This window comes from Manacus candei, unplaced genomic scaffold (genome assembly GCF_025592945.1).
Source record: "Manacus candei isolate 608988 ecotype Guabito, Panama unplaced genomic scaffold, ASM2559294v1 h1tg000242l, whole genome shotgun sequence".
Taxonomy (NCBI): Eukaryota; Metazoa; Chordata; class Aves; order Passeriformes; family Pipridae; genus Manacus; species Manacus candei.
Window position 1 is genome coordinate 60,161 of NW_026138290.1, and position 11,446 is coordinate 71,606.

Here is an 11,446-nt window from a genome sequence, read left to right on the forward strand (position 1 = left end):
TTTCTGACCATTTTTGGGGGGAGATTTGGTTGAGTTTCTGACTGTTTTTTTGGGGGAGATTTTGGTGAGTTTCTGACCATGTTTTTGGGGAGATTTGGGAGAGTTTCTGACCATTTTTTTCGGGAGATTTGGGTGAGTTTCTGGCCATGTTTTTGGGGAGATTTGGGAGATTTTCAGGCCATTCTGGGCAGAGATTTTGGTGAGTTTCTGGCCATTTTTTGGGGGAGATTTGGGCGAGTTTCTGGCTATATTTTTGGGGAGATTTGGGTGAGTTTTTGGCCATTTTTTTGGGGAGATTTGGGTGACTTTCTGGCCATGTTTTTGGGGAGATTTGGGTGAGTTTCTGTCCATGTTTTTGGGGAGATTTGGGTGAGTTTCTGGCTATATTTTTGGGGAGATTTGGGTGAGTTTTTGGCCATTTTTTTGGGGAGATTTGGGTGAGTTTCTGGCCATTTTTGGGGGGAGATTTTGGAGAGTTTCTGGCCATTTTTGGGGGGAGATTTGGGTGAGTTTCTGGCCATGTTTTTGGGGAGATTTGTGTGAGTTTCTGGCCATTTTTGGAGGGAGATTTGGGTGAGTTTCTGACCATTTTTTTGGGGAGCTTTGGGTGAGTTTCTGGCTATTTTTTTGGGGAGATTTTGGTGAGTTTCTGTCCATGTTTTTGGGGAGATTTGCGTGAGTTTCTGACCATGTTTTTGGGGAGATTTGGGTGAGTTTCTGGCCATTTTTTTGGGGAGATTTGGGTGAGTTTCTGACCATGTTTTTGGGGAGATTTGGGTGAGTTTCTGGCCATGTTTTTGTGGCGATTTGGGTGAGTTTCTGGCCATGTTTTTGGCGAGATTTGGGTGAGTTTCTGGCCGTTTTTGGGGAGATTTGGGTGAGTTTCTGGCCATTTTTGGGGGGAGATTTGGGTGAGTTTCTGGCCATTTTTGGGGGGAGATTTGGGTGAGTTTCTGGCCTCTTTTGGGGGGAGATTTGGGTGAGTTTCTGGCTATATTTTTGGGGAGATTTGGGTGAGTTTCTGACCATTTTTGGGGGGAGATTTGGGTGAGTTTCTGACCATTTTTTTGGAGATTGGGGTGAGTTTCTGGCTATTAATTTGGGGAGATTTGGGTGAGTTTCTGGCCATGTTTTTGGGGAGATTTGGGTGAATTTCTGACAATTTTTGGGGGGAGATTTGGGTGAGTTTCTGACCTTTTTTTGGGGGAGATTTGGGTGAGTTTCTGACCATTTTTGATGGAGATTTGGGTGAGTTTCTGGCTATTTTTTTGGGGAGATTTGGGTGAGTTTCTGGCCATTTTTTTGGGGAGATTTGAGTGAGTTTCTGGCCATGTTTTTGGGGAGATTTGAGTGAGTTTCTGGCCATGTTTTTGGGGAGATTTTGGTGAGTTTCTGACCATGTTTTTGGGGAGATTTGGGTGAGTTTCTGACCATTTTTTTGGGGAGGTTTGGGTTAGTTTCTGGCCATTTTTGGGGGAGATTTTGGTGAGTTTCTGGACATGTTTTTGGGTAGATTTGGGTGAGTTTCTGGCCATTTTTGGGGGGAGATTTGGGTGAGTTTCTGGCCATGTTTTTGGGGAGATTTGGGTGAGTTTCTGACCATTTTTTGGGGGAGATTTCGGTGAGTTTCTGACCATTTTTTTGGGGGAGGTTTTGGTGAGTTTCTGTCCATGTTTTTGGGGAGGTTTGGGTGAGTTTCTGGCCATGTTTTTGGGGAGATTTGGGTGAGTTTCTGGCCATGTTTTTGGGGAGATTTGGGTGAGTTTCTGACCTTTTTTTTGGGGAGATTTGGGTGAGTTTCTGGCCATGTTTTTGGGGAGATTTGGGTGAGTTTCTGGCTGTTTTTTTGGGGAGATTTTGGTGAGTTTCTGTCCATGTTTTTGGGGAGATTTGTGTGAGTTTCTGGCCATTTCTTTAGGGAGATTTGGGTGAGTTTCTGACCATTTTTTGGGGAGATTTTGGTGAGTTTCTGACAATGTTTTTGGGGAGATTTGGCTGAGTTTCTGGCCATTTTTTTGGGGGGAGATTTGGGTGAGTTTCTGGCCATGTTTTTGGGGAGATTTGGGTGAGTTTCTGACCATTTTTGGGGGGAGATTTGGGTGAGTTTCTGACCATGTTTTTGGGAGATTTGGGTGAGTTTCTGGCCATGTTTTTGGGGAGATTTGGGTGAGTTTCTGACCATTTTTGGGGGGAGATTTGGTTGAGTTTCTGACTGTTTTTTTGGGGGAGATTTTGGTGAGTTTCTGACCATGTTTTTGGGGAGATTTGGGAGAGTTTCTGACCATTTTTTTCGGGAGATTTGGGTGAGTTTCTGGCCATGTTTTTGGGGAGATTTGGGAGATTTTCAGGCCATTCTGGGCAGAGATTTTGGTGAGTTTCTGGCCATTTTTTGGGGGAGATTTGGGCGAGTTTCTGGCTATATTTTTGGGGAGATTTGGGTGAGTTTTTGGCCATTTTTTTGGGGAGATTTGGGTGACTTTCTGGCCATGTTTTTGGGGAGATTTGGGTGAGTTTCTGTCCATGTTTTTGGGGAGATTTGGGTGAGTTTCTGGCTATATTTTTGGGGAGATTTGGGTGAGTTTTTGGCCATTTTTTTGGGGAGATTTGGGTGAGTTTCTGGCCATTTTTGGGGGGAGATTTTGGAGAGTTTCTGGCCATTTTTGGGGGGAGATTTGGGTGAGTTTCTGGCCATGTTTTTGGGGAGATTTGTGTGAGTTTCTGGCCATTTTTGGAGGGAGATTTGGGTGAGTTTCTGACCATTTTTTTGGGGAGCTTTGGGTGAGTTTCTGGCTATTTTTTTGGGGAGATTTTGGTGAGTTTCTGTCCATGTTTTTGGGGAGATTTGCGTGAGTTTCTGACCATGTTTTTGGGGAGATTTGGGTGAGTTTCTGGCCATTTTTTTGGGGAGATTTGGGTGAGTTTCTGACCATGTTTTTGGGGAGATTTGGGTGAGTTTCTGGCCATGTTTTTGTGGCGATTTGGGTGAGTTTCTGGCCATGTTTTTGGCGAGATTTGGGTGAGTTTCTGGCCGTTTTTGGGGAGATTTGGGTGAGTTTCTGGCCATTTTTGGGGGGAGATTTGGGTGAGTTTCTGGCCATTTTTGGGGGGAGATTTGGGTGAGTTTCTGGCCTCTTTTGGGGGGAGATTTGGGTGAGTTTCTGGCTATATTTTTGGGGAGATTTGGGTGAGTTTCTGACCATTTTTGGGGGGAGATTTGGGTGAGTTTCTGACCATTTTTTTGGAGATTGGGGTGAGTTTCTGGCTATTAATTTGGGGAGATTTGGGTGAGTTTCTGGCCATGTTTTTGGGGAGATTTGGGTGAATTTCTGACAATTTTTGGGGGGAGATTTGGGTGAGTTTCTGACCTTTTTTTGGGGGAGATTTGGGTGAGTTTCTGACCATTTTTGATGGAGATTTGGGTGAGTTTCTGGCTATTTTTTTGGGGAGATTTGGGTGAGTTTCTGGCCATTTTTTTGGGGAGATTTGAGTGAGTTTCTGGCCATGTTTTTGGGGAGATTTGAGTGAGTTTCTGGCCATGTTTTTGGGGAGATTTTGGTGAGTTTCTGACCATGTTTTTGGGGAGATTTGGGTGAGTTTCTGACCATTTTTTTGGGGAGGTTTGGGTTAGTTTCTGGCCATTTTTGGGGGAGATTTTGGTGAGTTTCTGGACATGTTTTTGGGTAGATTTGGGTGAGTTTCTGGCCATTTTTGGGGGGAGATTTGGGTGAGTTTCTGGCCATGTTTTTGGGGAGATTTGGGTGAGTTTCTGACCATTTTTTGGGGGAGATTTCGGTGAGTTTCTGACCATTTTTTTGGGGGAGGTTTTGGTGAGTTTCTGTCCATGTTTTTGGGGAGGTTTGGGTGAGTTTCTGGCCATGTTTTTGGGGAGATTTGGGTGAGTTTCTGGCCATGTTTTTGGGGAGATTTGGGTGAGTTTCTGACCTTTTTTTTGGGGAGATTTGGGTGAGTTTCTGGCCATGTTTTTGGGGAGATTTGGGTGAGTTTCTGGCTGTTTTTTTGGGGAGATTTTGGTGAGTTTCTGTCCATGTTTTTGGGGAGATTTGTGTGAGTTTCTGGCCATTTCTTTAGGGAGATTTGGGTGAGTTTCTGACCATTTTTTGGGGAGATTTTGGTGAGTTTCTGACAATGTTTTTGGGGAGATTTGGCTGAGTTTCTGGCCATTTTTTTGGGGGGAGATTTGGGTGAGTTTCTGGCCATGTTTTTGGGGAGATTTGGGTGAGTTTCTGACCATGTTTTTGGGGAGATTTAGGTGAGTTTCTGGCTATTTTTTTTGGGAGATTTGGGTGAGTTTCTCACCATTTTTTTCAGGAGATTTGGGTGAGTTTCTGGCGATGTTTTTGGGGAGAACTGGGTGAGTTTCTGGCCATGTTTTTGGGGAGGTTTGGGTGAGTTTCTGGCTATTTTTTTGAGGAGATTTGGGTGAGTTTCTGACCATGTTTTTGGGGAGATTTGGGTGAGTTTTGGGTCATTTTTTGGGGATATTTGGGAGAGTTTCTGGCCACTTTTTGGGGGAAATTTGGGTGAGTTTCTGACCATGTTTTTGGGGAGATTTGAGTGAGTTTCTGACCATGTTTTTGGGGAGATTTGGGTGAGTTTCTGTCCATGTTTTTGGGGAGATTTTGGTGAGTTTCTGGCCTTGTTTTTGGGGAGATTTGGGTGAGTTTCTGGCCATTTTTGGGGGAGATTTGGTTGAGTTTCTGGCCATTTTTTTGGGGAGATTTGGGTGAGTTTCTGGCCATTTTTGGGGGAGATTTGGGTGAGTTTCTGACCATGTTTTTGGGGAGATTTGGGTGAGTTTCTGGCCATGTTTTTGGGGAGATTTGGGTGAGTTTCTGGCCATTTTTTTGGGGAGATTTGGGTGAGTTTCTGGCTATATTTTTGGGGAGATTTTGGTGAGTTTCTGACCATTTTTGGGGGGAGATTTGGGTGAGTTTCTGGCTATTTTTTTGGGGAAATTTTGGTGAGTTTCTGACCATTTTTGGGGGGAGATTTGGGTGAGTTTGTGGCCATGTTTTTAGGGAGATTTGGGTGAGTTTCTGACCATTTTTTTGGGGAGGTTTTGGTGAGTTTCTGTCCATGTTTTTGGGTAGATTTGGGTGAGTTTCTGGCCATGTTTTTGGGGAGATTTGGGTGAGTTTCTGTCCATTTTTTTTGGGAGATTTGGGTGAGTTTCTGACCATGTTTTTGGGGAGATTTGGGTGAGTTTCTGGTTATGTTTTTGGGGAGATTTGGGTGAGTTTCTGGCCATGTTTTTGGGGAGATTTGGGTGAGTTTCTGATTATGTTTTTGGGGAGATTTGGGTGAGTTTCTGACCATGTTTTTGGGAGATTTGGGTGCGTTTCTGACCATGTTTTTGGGGAGATTTGGGTGAGTTTTGGGTCATTATTTGGGGAGATTTGGGTGAGTTTCTGGCCATGTTTTTGGGGAGATTTGGGTGAGTTTCTGACCATTTTTGGGGGGAGATTTGGGTGAGTTTCTGACCATGTTTTTGGGAGATTTGGGTGAGTTTCTGGCCATGTTTTTGGGGAGATTTGGGTGAGTTTCTGACCATTTTTGGGGGGAGATTTGGTTGAGTTTCTGACTGTTTTTTTGGGGGAGATTTTGGTGAGTTTCTGACCATGTTTTTGGGGAGATTTGGGAGAGTTTCTGACCATTTTTTTCGGGAGATTTGGGTGAGTTTCTGGCCATGTTTTTGGGGAGATTTGGGAGATTTTCAGGCCATTCTGGGCAGAGATTTTGGTGAGTTTCTGGCCATTTTTTGGGGGAGATTTGGGCGAGTTTCTGGCTATATTTTTGGGGAGATTTGGGTGAGTTTTTGGCCATTTTTTTGGGGAGATTTGGGTGACTTTCTGGCCATGTTTTTGGGGAGATTTGGGTGAGTTTCTGTCCATGTTTTTGGGGAGATTTGGGTGAGTTTCTGGCTATATTTTTGGGGAGATTTGGGTGAGTTTTTGGCCATTTTTTTGGGGAGATTTGGGTGAGTTTCTGGCCATTTTTGGGGGGAGATTTTGGAGAGTTTCTGGCCATTTTTGGGGGGAGATTTGGGTGAGTTTCTGGCCATGTTTTTGGGGAGATTTGTGTGAGTTTCTGGCCATTTTTGGAGGGAGATTTGGGTGAGTTTCTGACCATTTTTTTGGGGAGCTTTGGGTGAGTTTCTGGCTATTTTTTTGGGGAGATTTTGGTGAGTTTCTGTCCATGTTTTTGGGGAGATTTGCGTGAGTTTCTGACCATGTTTTTGGGGAGATTTGGGTGAGTTTCTGACCATTTTTTTGAGGAGATTTTGGTGAGTTTTGGGTCATTTTTTGGAGAGATTTTGGTCAGTTTCTGTCCATGTTTTTGGGGAGATTCGGGAGAGTTTCTGGCCATTTTTGGGGGGAGATTTTGGTGAGTTTCTGACCATGTTTTTGGGGAGATTTGGGTGAGTTTCTGGCTATATTTTTGGGGAGATTTGGGTGAGTTTCTCACCATTTTTTGGGGAGATTTGGGTGAGTTTCTGGCCATGTTTTTGGGGAGATTTGGGTGAGTTTCTGACCGTTTTTTGGGGGAGATTTGGGTGAGTTTCTTGCCATTTTTTTGGGGAGATTTGGGTGAGTTTCTGGCCATTTTTGGGGGGAGATTTGGGTGAGATTCTGGGCATGTTTTTGGGGAGATTTGGGTGAGTTTCTGTCCATGTTTTTGGGGAGATTTGGGTGAGTTTCTGACCATTTTTTTGGGGAGATTTGGGTGAGTTTCTGGCTATATTTTTGGGGAGATTTGGGTGAGTTTCTCACCATTTTTTTTGAGGTGATTTGGGTGAGTTTCTGACCATGTTTTTGGGGAGATTTGGGTGAGTTTCTGGCCATTTTTGGGGGGAGATTTGGGTGAGTTTCTGGCCCTGTTTTTGGGGAGATTTGGGTGAGTTTCTGGCCATTTTTTGGGAGATTTTGGTGAGTTTCTGACCATGTTTTTGGGGAGATTTGGGTGAGTTTCTGACCTTTTTTTTGGGGAGATTTGGGTGAGTTTCTGGCTATATTTTTGGGGGAGATTTGGGTGAGTTTCTGACCATTTTTGGGGGGAGATTTGGGTGAGTTTCTGACCATTTTTTTGGGGAGATTTGTGTGTGTTTCTGGGTATTTTTTTGGGGAGATTTGAGTGATTTTTTGGCCATTTTTGGGGGGAGATTTGGGTGAGTTTCTGACCATGTTTTTGGGGAGATTTGGGTGAGTTTCTGTCCATGTTTTTGGTGAGATTTGGGTGAGTTTCTGGCCATGTTTTTTGGGAGATTTGGGTGGGTTTCTGTCCATGTTTTTGGGGAGATTTGGGTGAGTTTCTGGCCTTGTTTTTGGGGAGATTTGGGTGAGTTTCTGGCCATTTTTTTGGGGAGATTTGGGTGAGTTTTGGGTCATTATTTGGGGAGATTTGGGTGAGTTTCTGGCCATGTTTTTGGGGAGATTTGGGTGAGTTTCTGACCATTTTTTTGGGGAGATTTGTGTAAGTTTCTGGCCGTTTTTCTGGGGAGTTTTGGGTGAGTTTTGGGTCATTTTTTGGGGGAGATTTTTTTCAGTTTCTGGTCATTTTTTTGGGGAGATTTGTGTCAGTTTCTGGCCATTTTTGGGGGAGATTTTTGTCAGTTTTGGGTCATTTTTTAGGGAGATTTTTGTCACTTTCTGGCCATTTTTTGCGGAGATCTGGGTGAGTTTCTGGCCAATTTTTGGGGGAGATTTTTGTCAGTTTTGGGTCATTTTTTAGGGAGATTTTTGTCAGTTTCTGGCAATTTTTTGGGGAGATCTGGGTGAGTTTCTGGCCAATTTTTGGGGGAGATTTTTGTCAGTTTTGGGTCATTTTTTAGGGAGATTTTTGTCAGTTTCTGGCCATTTTTTGGGGAGATCTGGGTGAGTTTCTGGCCATGTTTTTGGGGAGATTTGGATGAGTTTCTGACCATTTTTTCGGGGAGATTTGGGTGAGTTTCTGACCATTTTTTTGGGGAGATTTGGGAGAGTTTCTGACCATTTTTTTCGGGAGATTTGGGTGAGTTTCTGGCCATGTTTTTGGGGAGATTTGGGTGAGTTTCTGGCTATATTTTTGGGGAGATTTGGGTGAGTTTTTGGCCATTTTTTTGGGGAGATTTGGGTGTGTTTCTGGCCATTTTTTTGGGGAGATTTGGGTGAGTTTCTGGCTATTTTTTTGGGGAGATTTTGGTCAGTTTCTGACCATGTTTTTGGGGAAATTTGGGTGAGTTTCTGGCCATTTTTGGGGGGAGATTTGGGTGAGTTTCTGGCCATGTTTTTGGGGAGATTTGGGTGAGTTTCTGACCATTTTTGGGGGGAGCTTTGGGTGAGTTTCTGGCTATTTTTTTGGGAAGAGTTTGGTGAATTTCTGTCCATGTTTTTGGGGAGATTTGGGTGAGTTTCTGACCATGTTTTTGCGGAGATTTGGGTGAGTTTCTGACCATTTTTTTGAGGAGATTTGGGTGAGTTTCTCACCATTTTTTTTGAGGTGATTTGGGTGAGTTTCTGACCATGTTTTTGGGGAGATTTTCGTGAGTTTTGGGTCATTTTTTGGAGAGATTTGAGTGAGTTTCTGGCCATTTTTGGGGGGAGATTTGGGTGAGTTTCTGGCTATATTTTTGGGGAGATTTGGGTGAGTTTCTCACCATTTTTTGGGGAGATTTGGGTGAGTTTCTGACCATGTTTTTGGGGAAATTTGGGTGAGTTTCTGGCCATTTTTGGGGGGAGATTTGGGTGAGATTCTGGCCATTTTTTTGGGGAGATTTGGGTGAGATTCTGGCCATGTTTTTGGGGAGATTTGGGTGAGTTTCTGACCATTTTTTTGGGGAGATTTGGGTGAGTTTCTGGCTATATTTTTGGGGAGATTTGGGTGAGTTTCTCACCATTTTTTTTGAGGTGATTTGGGTGAGTTTCTGACCATGTTTTTGGGGAGATTTTCGTGAGTTTTGGGTCATTTTTTGGAGAGATTTGAGTGAGTTTCTGGCCATTTTTGGGGGGAGATTTGGGTGAGTTTCTGACCATTTTTGGGGGGAGCTTTGGGTGAGTTTCTGACCATTTTTGGGGGGAGATTTGGGTGAGTTTCTGGCTATTTTTTGGGGGGAGATTTTGGTGAGTTTCTGACCATTTTTGGAGGGAGATTTGGGTGAGTTTGTGGCCATTTTTTTGGGGAGATTTGGGTGAGTTTCTGACCATGTTTTTGGGGAGATTTGGGTGAGTTTCTGGCCATGTTTTTGGGGAGATTTGGGTGAGTTTCTGGCCATGTTTTTGGGGAGATTTGGGTGAGTTTCTGATTATGTTTTTGGGGAGATTTGGGTGAGTTTCTGGCCATGTTTTTGGGAGATTTGGGTGAGTTTCTGACCATTTTTGGGGGGAGATTTGGGTGAGTTTCTGGCTATATTTTTGGGGAGATTAGGGTGCGTTTCTGACCATGTTTTTGGGGAGATTTGGGTGAGTTTTGGGTCATTATTTGGGGAGATTTGGGTGAGTTTCTGGCCATGTTTTAGGGGAGATTTGGGTGAGTTTCTGGCCATGTTTTTGGGGAGATTTGGGTGAGTTTCTGACCATTTTTGTTGGGAGATTTGGGGCAGTTTCTGACCATTTTTTTGGGGAGATTTGGGTGAGTTTCTGGCCATGTTTTTGGGGAGATTTGGGTGAGTTTCTGGCTATTTTTTTGAGGAGATTTGGGTGAGTTTCTGACCATCTTTTTGGGGAGATTTGGGTGAGTTTTGGGTCATTTTTTGGGGATATTTGGGAGAGTTTCTGGCCATTTTTTTGGGGAAATTTGGGTGAGTTTCTAGGCATTTTTTTGGGTAGATTTGGGTGAGTTTCTGGACATTTTTTTGGGGATATTTGGGTGAGTTTCTGACCATTTTTGGGGGGAGATTTGGGTGAGTTTCTGACCATGTTTTTGGGGAGATTTGGGTGAGTTTCTGGCCATGTTTTCTGGGAGATTTGGGAGAGTTTCTGGCCATGTTTTTGGGGAGATTTGGGTGAGTTTCTGGCCATGTTTTTGGGGAGATTTCGGTGAGTTTCTGGTCATTTTTTTGGGGAGATTTGGGTGTGTTTCTGGCCATGTTTTTGGGGAGATTTGGGTGAGTTTCTGGCCATTTTTTAGGAGAGATTTGGGTGAGTTTCTGGCTATTTTTTTGGGGGGATTTTGGTGAGTTTCTGACCATTTTTGGGGGGAGATTTGGGTGAGTTTCTGGCCATTTTTGGGGGGAGATTTGGGTGAGTTTCTGACCATGTTTTTGGGGAGATTTGGGTGAGTTTCTGGCCATGTTTTTGGGGAGATTTGGGTGAGTTTCCTGCTATATTTTTGGGGAGATTTGGGTGAGTTTCTGGCCATGTTTTTGGGGAGATTTCGGTGAGTTTCTGGCCATTTTTGGGGGGAGGTTTGGGTGAGTTTCTGGCCTCTTTTGGGGGGAGATTTGGGTGAGTTTCTGGCTATATTTTTGGGGAGATTTGGGTGAGTTTCTCACCATTTTTTTCAGGAGATTTGGGTGAGTTTCTGGCCATGTTTTTGGGGAGATTTGGGTGAGTTTCTGGCTATTTTTTTGGGGAGATTTGGGTGAATTTCTGACAATTTTTGGGGGGAGATTTGGGTGAGTTTCTGACCTTTTTTTGGGGGTGATTTGGGTGAGTTTCTGACCATTTTTGATGGAGATATGGGTGAGTTTCTGGCCATTTTTTTGGGGAGATTTGGGTGAGTTTCTGACCATGTTTTTGGGGAGATTTGGGTGAGTTTCTGGCTATATTTTGGGGAGATTTGGGTGAGTTTCTGGCCATTTTTGGGGGGAGATTTGGGTGAGTTTCTGACCATTGTTTTTGGGAGATTTTGGTGAGTTTCTGGCCATTTTTGGGGGGAGATTTGGGTGAGTTTCTGGCCATGTTTTTAGGGAGATTTTGGTGAGTTTCTGGCCATGTTTTTGGGGAGATTTGGGTGAATTTCTTGCCATTTTTTTGGGGAGATTTGGGTGAGTTTCTGACCATGTTTTTGGGGAGATTTGGGTGAGTTTCTGACCATTTTTGGAGGGAGATTTGGGTGAGTTTCTGGCTATTTTTTAGGAGAGATTTTGGTGAGATTCTGTCCATGTTTTTGGGGAGATTTGGGTGAGTTTCTGGCCATGTTTTTGGGGAGATTTGGGTGAGTTTCTGGCCATGTTTTTGGGGAGATTTGGGTGAGTTTCTGGCCATTTTTGGGGGGAGATTTGGGTGAGTTTCTGGCTATATTTTTGGGGAGATTTGGGAGATTTTCTGACCATTTTTTGGGGGAGATTTCGCTGAGTTTCTGGCCATTTTTTGGGGAGATTTGGGTGAGTTTCTCACGATTTTTTTCAGGAGATTTGGGTGAGTTTCTGGCCATGTTTTTGGGGAGATTTGGGTGAGTTTCTGGCTATTTTTTTGGGGAGATTTGGGTGAATTTCTGACAATTTTTGGGG